Source organism: Mauremys reevesii, linkage group 21 (assembly GCF_016161935.1).
Source record: "Mauremys reevesii isolate NIE-2019 linkage group 21, ASM1616193v1, whole genome shotgun sequence".
NCBI lineage: Eukaryota > Metazoa > Chordata > Testudines > Geoemydidae > Mauremys > Mauremys reevesii.
The window spans coordinates 3,445,385-3,461,015 of NC_052643.1; positions in this window are offsets into that span (position 1 = coordinate 3,445,385).

The following is a 15,631-nucleotide window of genomic DNA, read 5'->3' on the forward strand; positions in this document are numbered from 1 at the left end:
GGTCAGTTCCTCTCATCCCCCCAACCCTGTCCCACAATGCACTGGTGGCGTTATGAAATTTCCCAGGGTGCTGCTTTGGGGAGCTGCGAGTGACAGCAGCTGGGGGTGGCCCCCCAGCGGGCATCGCACGCACACGGCAGCACGAGTGCCGCGCTGGAGCCAAGCTGCCGGGCCTGTCACGGCGGCTGGACGCGGCTCGGGGGGGCTGCTCCAAGCAGCTCAGTGCTCTAGCGCAGACGGGAGCGGGCACTGGCTCCGCCCGAGGTGCCCACCGGAGGAACCCTTGCCGCTGGAGTGGCGGGGTGGGTGAGAGACAGGGCGTTCGCTCCTTGCCCTGCTGCCCGGCGTGCCACAGGGAATGTCCTGTCTTTGCAGCGCCCCCTGCTGGCGGGGCAGCAAGGAGACACCTCTTGCCACCTGATGGGCTGGGGGAGGGAGGTGCCGCTGCCTGGCTGTACCCCTCCACCCCCACTCCTTCGCGTCTCCGTCCCTGAACGCTGCCTCCCTCTGTGGAATCCCAGCAAGAAGAGCCGCCCCCACCTTCCCGGCCTGTGGCCCTTGTAAATCTCTGCCCATAAACGGCATTGCGCCAGGCGCATTCCTGAGGGCGAGGGAGCGAACGCTGCAGGGGAGGCCCCTGCCAGGCCGAGGGCACGGGGAGGGTGGGGAGCAGCAGAGCGGGAGGAGAAGCAGGAGGTTTTGTGTTTCTCCAGCTCTCTGCGCCACAGACAGCAAGTCAGGCCCTGCTGGTGGGGGAGTCCCGGCTGCATCTGGAGGGCGTTGGGGCAGCAGCTTGGCCACTGTGCAGGCAAGACACCAACCAGCCTCCCCCCCACGTCCCAGAGCCCCCACTCCACTCTGCATTGAGGCTACGGCATTTCTACAGGGGGTGTGTTCGCCTCGGGCAGAGAGCATTGCACGGGGGCGGGGGGGGGGAGGCTCGTGGGAAGAAAAGCTGGGGGAGTCCTGTGCCCATTGGCATGATGGCTCTGGATGGTCTCAACAACTGAACAGATCTTTCCCAGCCTCTAATTTAGATGTCCCACGGCGCTGGCCCTAAGAACGCCAGGATACTTGCGTACGTAGGTTTGTGTTCTGGGGCTCTGGCCCAGTCCCTGATGTTCTCCCCAGTCTGCTGTGCAGCGCACTGTGCGCTGGCAGGTCACTGCGCTCCACCCCAGAGCTGGCTGCATTAGGCTCTCTAGAAATGCCACCTTTGCTGAAAACCTGTGCTACCCCTGCCCATGCCGCCCCCTCCTGCCGGGCTCCAGGGCTGCCCGTCCGGCTCCAGAATGAAATTCGCTAACAAAGAATTGCACCATCTTGGCACCAAGCTCCTGGGAGCCCGGCTCGTGGGGACGACGCAGTGGGCATGGAGCAGTGCCAAGCGGGGCTCATGGGTGACCAAAAGGAAGTCACGCTGCAGCTGGCAGAGGGGTGGTTCACACAGCCCCCCCCCCCCCTTTCTAGACGCAAAGGGAATTGGGCCAGCAGCTCCCATCTCTTGGTAGGCCAGGCTGTAGTTCAGTCCGTTCCTAGCATCTCAGGGCAGCAAGTTCCTCTAGTCACTGAACGGGTGGTCGGTTTTTTTCCAGTGGGCAGCGGCCCGAGCCAGACAACCCCCTGCCGGAGTGAGCACGGCCCATATCACCTGCCCCCCTGCGGGACGGCTGAGCCGCTGCCTCTGGAAAGGAACCTGCTGGACTCGCCAAGGCACTGCTAGGGCGAGCACTAGATGTGGGGGAGGGGAGCACTTTGGTTTCGGGGCGGATCCAGAGACCTCACGTGGGTGCCGTCTGGACCGGGGGCACAGTGAGATCCGCGCTGAGCTCGGACACCTCAGGTTCCCCCCACGTCTCGTAAGCGGGAGCAGATATGCTGAGCATGGTGCACCCACCTCCCTGCAGCTGGGCTTGCGCCCTGGTCTAGGGCCGCTCCCAGGTCATCCTGGAAACTGTTGTTTCTTTTTGTTATTCTTCATTAGTATTTAGTAGGCCCATTGCTGTGCACAGAAGCCCCAGTCACAGCCTTGAAAGGGCTTTAGGGGGCATGACCCACCAGCTGAGAAACACCTGGCGAGTCCATTTCCCTCCCCTAAGCAGAAGAGGACGGCTCTCCGGCATCCCCGCCGGCCTATCTCAGCACCGCCAGGGTGGAGCAGGGTATGGACGGGGCTTTGTCCAGTGCAGTTTTCAAAGTGGCCCAAGCAATGTGGCTTCCACCCCTGCCCAGAGCGAGAGCAGAGCTAGCGACGCGACCGGACGACGTCGGCACAAGAACTGGCCAGGAGTAAATCTCGGCAGGACGTTAGCAGGAGGAGTGACGCTCCAGCTGAACTCGGGAGAAGGGCGCTGCTAGGTTTCCGGCTGGAAAGGGGGGGATGGCCTGCACGAGCAGGCACTGGTCACTGGGGAGGGCCCTGTCAGGCCTAAGCTCCTTGGGAGATTCGCCCGCAGCCTAGCAGCCCTCGCCTCATCTCCCGCTGCCCCCGTCACTCATCCTGACCCCCCAGAACCAGGCGAAATGGCCCCTCGCTGGGACGCCGATCCCTTTCCTCCCTTGTCGCTCACCCTTGCTCCGATCCTGCAACCACGCCCCGGGGGGATCCAGTCCTGGGCAGACTGGGCTCGGGGGCTGGGCACTGCTGTGGGTGTGCCCTGTGCATGGCATTGTGACACCACAGCTGGGGTCCGAGTACCTGGGTTGACTGACTAGCTGCAACACACCGGGCTTGGGACGTGCACAGGCTGCTGCTCAGGAGGGCCTGGGGGCTCTGCAATGGAAGAGAGAGGCTTCCTAGGGGACACACCCCAGTTCTGATACACTACAGACCACCTGGCTTCATTCACGCCTGACCTGAGGCTGCTTCGGTCCCGGGTCTCCAGAGGTGCAAGGCTGGGGCATTCCCTGGTCACAACAGCTTCCCTTGTGAATTAAGGGCAGTTGGGCCACTTTCCTCCCTGGGGTAACTCCGCTGGAGCCAGGGAGGAATTTGGCCCTGTTGTCGCAGCCCGGGAGGAGCGTCTCGGCGTGTGAGTAGTTCAGGGAATTTGTAGTGAGCAACACGTGGGCTTTTGCCACTGGGTCAATGTCAGCCCAGCCTTGTAGCGAGCTGGGGCGTCTCTGCCGTCAGACGTCCCCCGTGTGAAACGAGCGGGCGAGCTCAGCCCAGTTGCCAGCACCAAACCAGCTGGGCAGCTAACGCCAGTGGACTCCTTGCCGGCACGGAGCGGGACGGGGCTACGGAGCCCGAGTGCGCCTCTGATCTAGAGGCAGGGCCGAGGCAGGTTGGTAGAGGGCAGAACGTGGGGGAAGCTATGCTGAGCCTGTCCTACGCAGGTCATTGGTGTGTCTGTGGTTGCTGAGCCAGCACTAAATTGAGGCGAGAAGACGGGCACGTGCTGAATCTCTGCCTCGTCACGGAGCCAGGGAGGAAGGCCTGCCTTGTGGCTAGAGCACAGACCTGCAGTCAGTTCCCGACTCTGCCACAACTTCATCGCATCACCCTGGGCAAGTCACTTAATCTCTCTGGACTTGGCTGACAATGGGATAACACTGACCTGCCATACCAAAGTCCATAAAGACGGATAGTGCTAAGGACGCGCGGTCTCAGCCCAGCAGGTTTTTTAATTGGGTAGTTGCTCGAGTCCCTGTTAAATTGCCACTCTGGTCCTATTCACGCCAAGCTCCCGCGAGCACTCAAAATATTGTTGCAACTAATGTTCCAATGTGGAGCCGTTGCTGCATGTGGAGAGAGCTGGGTGTGCAGAGCGGCTGCTTTCGAAAATGGTTCCATCTCCGATGCTCCTTGGAAACCTTTTCCCGGCCGCAGAGAACCCAGCGTTTTGTTACGGAAATCCAAGGGTGTGCCTCGTAGCTCGGCCCTGCTTTCCCCGCACCTCCTCTCTCCCCGGAACTGCTCAGGGACTGCGTTGTACACAAACTCTTTCCCTCCTAACCAAATGCCTCCCTCAGCCACTCAGTGCTTCCTAAATCTAGCGTTTATGACATCATTGTCATAATTAATTATGGGTAATAATAATAATAAATTGTGCTTATGCAATGGCCTTCAAGCCAGAGCTCACAGCACTTTGCAGATGATTACTTAAAGTGCCCAACACCCTGGGAGAGTGTTATAATTAGGCCCATTTTAACCATGACTAAACTTACCAGAGTCCCAGGGAGGTGAATACGTGATGTGCCCAAGGTCACACGGTGAGTCAGCAGCAGAGCTGCGAATGGAAACCAGAAGTCCTGGCTCCTTGATCCCCTCCAAGGCAGGACTATCCTATCTGCTAATGGCCTCGCCCCAGCAAGCATGATGTCTTACCCTGGCTACGAGCCCCTGGCACAACGGAGCCGGCCCGTCTGTGTGCGGGAGACAAAGCTTTCTCCATACCCGTTCTTCCAACCGGCAGCTCCATCCCAGGAGAACCAGGAACCATGGCATCCTCAGAGCACAATGGAAGGCCCTCTCCACCAGCCAGCCGCCCAGGACAACACTCAGTCCAGTCCCTGCTGACTGACGGGGGAGAGCGACCGCTGACTGGGATTTCAGAGAGTGCGAAGGGACCTAAACACCCATCTGCCCGAGTCACATTTAACAACCTGGCCTAAAGCGTTCTGTGCACTTGATAATCCCACAAGGGGATCAGACACTGCGGTGAAGCCTGCTTCATAAGAACTTCGATTAGCAGAGTGCCCAGGGAAAGGAGGAACTGAATATACAGCACAAGAGCTGGTGGGAAAACGGATCTTCCGTCCCGCAAAATAGTCGAGATTTCAGGAATATCGTCCTGACCTGAAGCAAAAATCCAAAATTGAGCCATTTTTTGCTAAATAAAATTCTGAAAAAAAAAAAGATTCACTTGGGGTCAATTGAAACGTTTCCTTTTGATTTTGGCCAGTTGAACTATCTGGCTATAGAATACAATCAGCGTCGCAACAAAAAGCTGTTTTGAAATGAAAAATCCAAAATGAACAAACCCGGGAGATTTCGACCCTGGGAAAACAGGCATTTCCCATTTTTTACCTTGAAATTTCAGCAAAAGCAACACAATTATGTGAAAAAAGTTGGCTTAAGCAACATGGCATTTTCCAGTGGGAAAGTGTTTTGACAAATTAATGTTTAATTGGCCGTGTTAACTAGTACCAATCCCGGCGTGTACCGCACCATAGGCCATGTGAGTGCAATGATCCAGGACAGGGGTTCTCAACCTTTTTCCTTCTGACCCCCCCCCCCCACACGCTATAAAACTCCACAGCCCCCCTGTGCCCCAACAACTGGTTTTCTGCATATAAAAGCCAGAGCAGCATTAGGGGGTAGCGAGCAGGACAATTGCCTGAGCTCCACGCTACAGAGGGCCCTGAGACGCTACGTTGCTCAGGCTTCAGCTTCTGCCCCAGGCGGTGGTGCTTCGGCTTTCTGCGTTCCAAACCCCAGCCCTGGACACCACCCCCTAGCCCGGGCTGTGCGGCTGCAGGCGCCGACCCTGGGCTCCAGTGGGTGCTGGTCCCAGATGCCAATCCCAGGCAGCTGCTGCCAACCCCTGGCACTGGCCCCCACTGTGGTGCACTGGCCTGGCCACTGACCCTCGAGCTGCTGACCCATAGCTTGGAACCTGCTGCCAGGGATCTGCACCAGGGGCCAGTGCTCGCTGGAGCCCAGGGTTGGCGCCCACTGCTACTCGGCTGGAGCTAGGGGTCGGCAGCCAGGGACAGCACCTGGGGTCAGCAATGATGTGGATGTCTATACGCGCATATTTATTTATTTTTCCTAAAGTTAATAAAATACTTTAGGAAAAAGTGTTAGAAGCTGCCACCAGCAAGAGTTGGTGGCCGCACTCTGGGGCCACCAAAACATTTGTTGTGAGAAGTCCTGGCCCGGCTGATCCTTCATCCAGTCGCCTGTCCTGCCAACGGGTAATCAGCCGGCTCAGCCTGATTCCTCCCCCAACCCATCTCCCCGCCTGCGATGTGATTTATTAGAGCCTTAAACGACAGCCATTTCCTGAGCTCTTTAAACTCCCTCATCCCTTTATCCTGCCAGAAATCAGAGATGAAAACACTTAACACTTCTCTTGGGACGGTTTATTTCAGGATGTGGCGCTAGGCCCAGCAGAGCGTCAGGTGTAGCCGCCATTCCCATGCCGCTTGGGCCCAGCTGCTCTGCCTCCAAGGGGAGCTGCTGACCCTCAGCCCCGCTGAGCATCCGGCCACACAGCCAGGTGGCTGAACAGGGACCTGGCACGCAGGCTGGGTGACGCGGCGCCGATTGCCTGGCACAGGGGATGCTGCTGGGTTTGATGCTCAATGAGGCCTGGCGCCACGGCAAGTGTGATAGACTTGTACCCAGCCCAGATCAGGCCCTGAGCAGCGGGCTAGCCACGCGCTCCCTCCCATTTGCCGCAGTGATGATGACTTCACGTCTCAGCAGGGTTCAGGGCCTTTCCACCCCGGGGCGGGTCAGCGCCATGGCCAGTGTAAATGGAGAGGTCAGAGCCTTCACGTTTCCCATCTCAAGCGACAGCCAGAACAGTGAAATCCCCCCACGGCAGAGGCTCGGCACCAGGCCTAGCCCCGTGGAAGTCCTGCGTTAGCCATGTTGTGGACACCCACCCATGGTGCGTGGTATTTTGGCGGCCATCGTGTCCGATATAGCAGGGATTGAACTGGGGACCTCCCAGGGGTTGGCACCACCATGTTGCATGACGGACACTTGACAAAACGACTGTAGTTTGTGACGGACATTGCGGGGGTGGTGGGGGTGGCAAGTCATTCAGTCATTGCATTTTTTGAAAAATTACCACCGACCTCAACATTTTTACCATGGACACGTGTGTCCGTGTACGGACACGTTGCTGAGGCCTGGGTCCTCCACAGCTAAAACTGCGACAGCTGGAGCTAGACAGTCAACCCTCTGTAAGTGGGGCTATCACAGCCTCCGATCCACAGCAGGGCTCCCCTAATGCCCACTCCCCGGGGCTGGCTGGAACCTGGAATGTCCCTTCCACGGGAAATGCCAACCATCTGCCCTTCGGTTTTGTTCTGAATCGGAACAAGCCCTCCCCCGCCGCCCATCCCCAATGCAAAATTTCCAGCAAAGCAACAGTTTTGAATAAATTTCAGTCCGAGTCAAGCGAAATGTGCTGCTTGGATCAAATCGAGCTGTATCATTCTGATTTCAGCCTTTTACATGTATAGTCTATATAAATTATAACAGAATATTGTGGTGGGATGAAGTTCTTATAGAACTAGGAGTGAGGGAAAGAGAGCTGATTAGCTGGATGAGCTGTCAATCACCCAGAGAGACGGGGTGGGACTTCCCTTCCCCACAAAGGGTTCTGGGTAAGGAAGCCAGCTATAAAACTCCCTGGCTCCCAGCTGGGCGTCACAGTTCCAGGAGGAAGGGTTACTTGGAGGATCCTGGGTTGGCTGGATTTCTGGCCTGGCAGATGCTCCTTGTTTGTTGTTTTTTTCTCTCGCTTTCTGAATTAAAATAAATCGTGGTACACCTCTACCCCGATATAACGCGGGTTCGCATACAACGCATCAGCTCCCAGCCCCAGGGTGTCCACTTCCGCTGCCGGTGAGCGCGGGAAGGCTGGGGAAAGGACGCCCCCCCGTACTCACCTGCGGCGGGAAGCGGAGCGCCGTGGATGGGAGCTGGTGGAGTGGAGCTGGCTGGGGCCAGGCTGCTCTACTTCCCGCTGCCGATGAGTGTGGGACCTTTCCCCAACCCCCAGTGACACGGCTGGGGCCAGGGCAAGGAAAGCGGAGCCAGCTGGGGCCGCGTCGCTCCACTTCCCACCCCCGGTGAGTGCAGGGGGCGTCATTTCCCCAATCTCCCCGCACTCACCGGCAGCGGGAAGTGGAGCAATGTGGCTGGGAGCTGGCGGAGTGGAGCGGCCTGGTGAGTGCCTGTGTGGCGGTGTGGGGGTGTGGATAGGGGTTGGGTCAGGGGACAAGGAGCGGGGGGTGCAAAGGACGTTTGATATAACGCAGTCTCACCTATAGCGCGGTGAGATTGTTGGGCTCCAGAGGACCGCGTTATATCGGGGTAGAGGTGTACTGTTTAAAAACTCCTTTGAACTGGGTCTTGCTGGTGCACTTTGCCGCAAATACAATGTACTTTGCAAAATGAAAAGTGATTGTGAAATGAAAAATGGACACGTTCCCGTCCGGTACGGAACGTTCTGACCCAACCCCAATGCTTTTCCCCTTCATTTTTCCCCCTAAACAAAATGTTGTTGAAATTGGTGCTTTCCAGGGCCACCCCGGCGTGGGGGGGGGGGGGCAGCAAGTGGGGCAATTTGCCTCAGGCCCCACGGGGGCCCAGCGAGCCCTGGCCTGGCGGCGGTCCGGGTCTTCAACGCAATTTCGGCGGCAGGGGCCCTTCAGTGCTGCCGAAGACGCTGAGTGACTGAAGGGCTCCCCCGCCACCGAAGACCCGGACCACCGCCGGGTGAGTACAAGCACCGCAGCCCCCCCGCTTTGCCCAGGCCCCCTGAATCCTCTGGGCGGCCCTGGTGTGTTCCTGTGGAAACGGTAAAACATTCCATTGGAAACTTTTCGACCAGCCCTAGTTACAGCCACATAATAATGTGTGCCAGGCCTCTGAAGAGGGGGAATTTCACCGACCTGAAATTCACAGACCTGTTAGGAGACTGTCTGCCACGGTCTGTCTCTTGAGGCCATGGCAAAAGAAAATGAAGCACAGACGGTTAACTTTGGGGTCCTGGACGTATTCCTTTGCAACACGACCCGCCCTCCCACCTCCAGAAATCAAAAGAAGCCCATTGTTGCTGGATCACTGCTCAGCAATGCTCTGTAGCGGGAGTGCGGTGGTCATGGACTGCGCTTCTTAGGGTCACAAGTACAGTGCCCTGGCCATTAACATCTCCCTCCTTGGCCCAGGCTGGATGCTATTGCTCAATGCCTGCGTTCCCTTTGGGACCTGCTGGGAACACAGATCTCTCAAAGATCTAAAATAGCCACAGACAGGAATAAACAACCGACAAGGGGATGAACGCAAGGGTCAGCCTGTAGCTTGAAAGCAGAGTCCCAGCAGCAGAAAACATCTGTCACCGATATTGTACTAACCACAGACCCAACCACCACAGTGGATGAGAATTAGACCAAAGGGAATGGGAACCAGAGGCAGGAGACAGTTTGTAAGGATCACATAATCTCAGGGGGCTGTTTGTTTTTGGTAGTAAATATTTTTATTGAGGGAAGTGAGGGTTGCACTGATCACAGCAGCGTATAGAGTAACAGAGACAAAAGCAGGTAATTAATGACAAATCAAAGGGAGGAATTGTTGGCTTGTGTTTCGAGCATGGGCCAGGGAGAGGTGTCCGCTAACCCTGGTTCTGACTTGCTGTGCAGCCTTGAGCATGTCTGTGTGCCTCAGTTTCCCCACCGGTAATACAGGGATAAGCGATAGAACTGGGTGAACAGTGTTACAAGAAGTTAAGTGGCCATTGATCACCTGCCTTTCCCCTTTCCCTGCATATTCTAGCACAGGGGTGCGCAAACTTTTCCAGGTGCAACCCCCCCTTTCCATTCACGGGATTTGGTTCCCCTCCCCCTACTTCTGCGCTGCTGCTGGCAGCGGCGCTGCCTTCAGACTGGGCGGCTGGAGAGCAGCAGCTGCTGGCCAGGATGTTCATGTTGTTTGTGGGGCGGGAATACAGGTACTATGGTTTTTAATCCCCCCCACACACACCCGCCCCACAATACCCACTCTGGTTTTATCCCTCTGCCACTATTATGTTTCCAGTTTCTCCAGTTTGCGCACCACTGCTCTAGTAAAGGCATTTACTGCTGCTGGGCGTGTTTGCAGGATACAAGAAGCAATGGCTGGAAGCCGGAGGCAGAAACGTAGAAATACGAAGTCAGGCTCGCACGGTGAACAGGGAAGGTAGCTGCAACACCCAAGGCAGCGATGGATTCACTGTCTCTTGATGCAGCCAGTCTGGATCTGCTGGAGGGGACGCTTTAGCCATTTAACCCATTTATTGGGCTCAATACAGGGGTGAAATGTGAAATACAGGCGGTCAGACGAGATGGGCTGCTTGTCCCTTCCGGCCTTAAACTCAATGACGCTATGAAAAGTATAGTCTATGGGAACACCAGGTTAGACTGGGGGCTCTTTGGCGCAAGGACTGTCCCCCGTGCTCTGTTTGTGCAGCACATGGACACAACAGGGCCCCAGTCTTGCCTGGCACCTCCAGGCGCTGTGGGAATACAAATAACAATTGCAGCGACTTGAGCGTTCCTAGTGGTGAGCGTAGGCACAGAAATCGGGCTGGTCCCTGCACTGCCGTCACTGGGGTTACATGACCCCAGTGTCAACGCGGGGTGAGCAAGAGGAGAATCAACCCCGAAGAGAGGCACTCGTCCAATCAGAGGACACCACCACACCATGTGAGCTCGGCGTCCAATCAAAACAGCTTGTGTTTCCAACTAGGGTGACCAGATGGCCCAATTTTATAGGGCCAGTCCTGATATTTAGGGCTTTGTCCTGTCGAGGCGCCTATTACCCTCCACCTCCTGTCCTGATCTTTCACACTTGCTACCTGCTCACCCTATTTCCAACACCAAGCAGTCCCCATCTGTGTCACGAGCCAGCCGTCACGTGGCAAATGATGCCCGTACCCCACACGATAAGGATTTCCGTCGGCCAAAGGCCAGAGGTGAAATCGACCAGATCGCAGAGTCGCCTGCCCACCCTTAGCAATACAGGCCACTTCACCGTGCAGCCGCTGAGGCTAAATCGAGGAGGTGAAGCGCTTTGAGATCATGGCACGGGAGCTGTTCTAGCCGTGCAACTCACCATGATGCTATGAAGGCCGAGCAGCGGCAATTTCAGGAGCTCTTAGAGACTAGTTCTAGCCCATGAAGTAACATGTTGGTCTCTGTTTCTCAAGCCAAAATCCTAAAAACAAGCCACTGTCCCAACATGCAAGCTCAGCACATGGGCCGGGCCACCCGCTAACTGCTGTTTTCTTTGCTCTGGCCGGCTGGCTGGCCACGGCCGGTGGAAGATGAAGTGGCTGGAGGGTTAGGCTGCAATTGTGGCTAGGTCCCAGTGGAATGCGCCTGGGCATAGCTGCGGTTGTGATGAAATGCGGGCAGGGAACGGGAGGCTCTTTAAAATACCAGCTCCACCTGGGTCGCCAGTGGGCTCAAGGGAGGGCGGTTGGGTGGCCTGAAATAAACATCCCTGGAGCCTGCGACATGGCTGGCTGGAGTCTGCGACTTCGGTGGGCGTTGTGCACTGGAGGCGTGCAGGAGTGGGGCCTCTCCGGGGCTGTTTGTTGGTGACCCGGGCACTTTGGGGGAGGCCATGGGAGGAGTCGGGGAGGCCCCAGGCCCCGTGTCCCGGGCTGTGCCCTACGCGGTACTGTCTGCAGCATTAACTATAGTTAACCCATATCAGCCACAGCGCTCGAAGGAAGGTCAGTACTACCATCATCCCTGCGTTACAACTGGGGAAACCGAGGCACAGAAAGGGACTTGCCGAAGATCAGCAAGTCAGTGGCAAAGCTGGGAATCAAATCCCTGGCTCCTGCGTCCCAGGCCAGTGCCCTATCCTTTAGGGGCCAAACCCATCCCTGGGGTAAGCCTGCTGAACCCAGTGGAGGCCTAGTGCCTCGATGTCGGCCATTCCCTCCCCGCTGCCCCATTCACCATCACCCCACAGCCCCAGGGAATTACTCCTAGGAGCAGGCAGTCGGGGGCGGGGGTTACCCTCCCCCCATCCCACCTGTTCTCTGGCTCACCCCACTGGAGAGTCGTTCCCCTGCCCTGTATTTTCCCTCCCCTGCTGTCCATGGCTTCGAGGCCCTGGTGAGCCCCCCCCCACCACCGGGGGCCCCCCCGGCTTGTCACAGCTCAGCCCCTGCTGTCCAACACAGTATCCATCACAGCTGGGCCAGGCCTGTTAGTTCACCCAACGCACCCCCCTGCAGGCTGCCCCGGCTCCTCTGATGTCAGGGCCTATTGCTGGGAGGGTGGCAACGAGTAACACCGGCATCGTACAGCTGGGGAAACTGAGCCACAGAGCGGGGAAGCCAGGCCTAGGGCCCCCGCCCCCACCCCCGCCACGCCAGCCTTCCTCAGGGGCCTGCGAAGCGGAAAAGTGACTGTGCAGGGAGCTGGCGAGGGCCCCACAGCAGCTGCCCGGCAAGGGGAGGGCGGCTCTGGCAGGCCTGTCTCTGCTTTCCTCTTTCCGCTCCGGCTGGGGTGCCCTGGCCTGCCCCTGCAGGGGGGGCTAATCCCCTTTGGGCAGGGTGGTAATTTCACCAGGCTCCGGGGCCAGGGCAGGGAGGGGGCCGAGACGGGGCATCGCCCAGGAACGCCACAAGCCGAGTGGGGAGGTGGCCCCGGTGGGACAAGGCCGTGGGGAGAACCGAGGGCCAGGGGCTCCTAACCAGCAACGTGTGTTCAGTGCTGGGCGGGACCGAACGCTTTGCTACAGGCACCTGCTGCCTGGGGGTCACGGTACTGGCCCACCCGCCTGAGCCCAGCCTGGCAGGGTTAGCTCGGCCTAATGGCACCGTACTGTGGCTGGGAATCTGCCTCCCGCTGTGCCCCACTCCCCCCTGAGGTGCTGTGTGGGACTGGGAAAGCCCCTCCGCCCGCCCGGAAACCAGCCCCCCCAGCAGGCTCTGCCTGGGGCTGCTGAACGCAGCGTGGGGGCAGGAGGGGCAGCCCCAGCACATGCCGTACACAGCAGGGCCGGCTGGCCGTTCCCATGGGCCTGGCTAGGGACAGCCCAAAGGGACTTGCGGGCTGGAACTCACCCCTGAGCAGAGCTCTCTGCGCAGCAAGCCCTTGCATGGGAGGTGCTGGGGGAAAGCCTCGCTGACGGGCTCGAGGGCGGCACAGGCCAAAGGCTGCACCGGCCTGGTCTGGCGCACTTAGCCAGTCATGTTTATATTGCTGGGGCTCCTGGAGGGAAGCCGGGCCAGTGCTTTGTTGCGCCAGGCGCTGTACAAACACGTAGGAGCCAGGCCAGGCGCTGTACAAACATGAAGGAGCCGGGCCAGCGCCCTGTTACACCAGGCGCTGTACAAACACGTAGGAGCCAGGCCAGGCGCTGTACAAACACGAAGGAGCCGGGCCAGCGCCCGGTTGCGCCAGGCGCTGTACAAACACGTGGGAGCCAGGCCAGGCGCTGTACAAACACGAAGGAGCCGGGCCAGCGCCCCGTTGCGCCAGGCGCTGTACAAACACGTAGGAGCCGGGCCAGCGCCCCGTTGTGCCAGGCGCTGTACAAACACGTGGGAGCCGGGCCAGCGCCCCGTTGTGCCAGGCGCTGTACAAACACGTAGGAGCCAGGCCAGGCGCTGTACAAACATGAAGGAGCCGGGCCAGCGCCCCGTTGTGCCAGGCACTGTACAAACACGTGGGAGCCAGGCCAGCGCCCCGTTGTGCCAGGCGCTGTACAAACACGTGGGAGCCGGGCCAGCGCCCCGTTGTGCCAGGCGCTGTACAAACACGTGGGAGCCGGGCCAGCGCCCCGTTGTGCCAGGCGCTGTACAAACATGTAGGGCCCACAAACACGTGGGAGCCAGGCCAGGCGCTGTACAAACACGAAGGAGCCGGGCCTGGGCCCCGTTGCGCCAGGCGCTGTACAAACATGTAGGGCCCACTTGCCAAGAGTGCTGAGCATCCACTCACACGTAGTCCTATGAAAAGCAGCCCCCTAGTGACCCAGACCCAGGAGAATCAGATCCTGGATCGAGAGCACCAGTCCCTGCCCCCAGGAGCCTGCAGGCTGGAAGCTAAGACATAACAGCCCAGTGGGGAGGGGGAAATAGGGTCATGGGAACAAACCCAGAGTGAGGTGGGAGAACGGGGGTGCTCCAGCAAACACCCCAGAGCCCCTCGTGCCCCCTGAGGTTGACCAGCTACCAGAGGGAGCGGGGCCAGTCTACTGGACACCATCCTCGCCCCCCACCCAGCCCTGGATCAGCGTCGCAGCATGACAGGAAACAACATGGCCCTACTTTAAAAACAAAGCGTTTCTGTTTTCCCAGGCCCAGAGCGGGAGGCCTCACGTGACCAGCAAAGGCTGCCGGACAGAGCAGCCCCCTCCTTCCCGCGCCCGCGGGAGCAGCCCCCTCCTTCCCGCGCCCGAGGGAGCAGCCCCCTCCTTCCCCTGCCCGCGGGAGCAGCCCCCTCCTTCCCGCGCCCGGAGCAGCCCCTCCTTCCCTGCCCGCGGGAGCAGCCCCCTCCTTCCCGCGCCCGTGGGAGCAGCCCCCTCCTTCCTGCGCCCGTGGGAGCAGCCCCCTCCTTCCCCTGCCCGCGGGAGCAGCCCCCTCCTTCCCGCGCCCCAGGGAGCAGCCCCCTCCGTCCCGCGCCCCAGGGAGCAGCGCCCGCCGTCCCCGGCCCGAGGGAGCAGCCCCCTCCTTCCCGCGCCCGAGGGAGCAGCCCCCTCCTTCCCCTGCCCGAGGGAGCAGCCCCCTCCTTCCCGCGCCCGAGGGAGCAGCCCCCTCCTTCCCCTGCCCGCGGGAGCAGCCCCCTCCTTCCCGCGCCCGCGGGAGCAGCCCCCTCCTTCCCCTGCCCGAGGGAGCAGCCCCCTCCTTCCCCTGCCCGAGGGAGCAGCCCCCTCCTTCCCGCGCCCGAGGGAGCAGCCCCCTCCTTCCCCTGCCCGAGGGAGCAGCCCCCTCCTTCCCGCGCCCGAGGGAGCAGCCCCCTCCTTCCCGCGCCCGAGGGAGCAGCCCCCTCCTTCCCCTGCCCGAGGGAGCAGACCCGTACTTCCCCTGCCCGGGGGAGCAGACCCATCCTACCCTCGCCCGAGGCAGCAGCCCCACCTTCCCCTGCCCGCGGGAGCCGCCCCCGCCTTCCCGCCCGAGGGAGCAGCCCCTCCTTCCCCTGCCCGAGGGAGCAGCCCCCTCCTTCCCCTGCCCGCGGGAGCAGCCCCCTCCTTCCCGCGCCCGAGGGAGCAGCCCCCTCCTTCCCCTGCCCGAGGGAGCAGCCCCCTCCTTCCCGCGCCCGAGGGAGCAGCCCCCTCCTTCCCCTGCCCGAGGGAGCAGCCCCCTCCTTCCCCTGCCAGAGGGAGCAGCCCCCTCCTTCCCGCGCCCGCGGGAGCAGAGCGGGGGCTGCCATGGGTGGCGTTGGGCTCGTGCAGGGCCCGCGGGGTGGCCTGCTGAGGGAGGCGCGGTTTGTTTCTCCGAGACTGCAGCAGTGCGGACCACGCGCCTGCTCCGCCATCTCCTTTTTCTCAAGCTCTGGCAGGGCCGGGTCATCACTCAGCCGAACTTCTTTCCATGCTAAGTGACCCCAGCGGGTCAGGCCGTTTTCGCATCTTTCTCTTCTAGAGCTGCTGGGAAGGGAAATCACAGGAACTTATCGGCCTGATTGGAAACCTGGTAGCCCTGGGCTAGTGTTTGCCTCATGGGGCCGCCTCTAAAACCCAGTGGGCCAGAGAACCACTCGGCAGCTGCAGCAATGGCAATGCCCTTCACCCAAGAGTTCCACAGTGATCGAATCCCGGGATGTAGGCCGGGCTTACCAACCCCACTTTACAGGTGGGGAAACTGAGGCACAAGGCGGGCGAGTGACTTGCCCTGGGTCACATCGATAAAAAGGGAAATAGACAAGCCCCAGTGTCGTGACC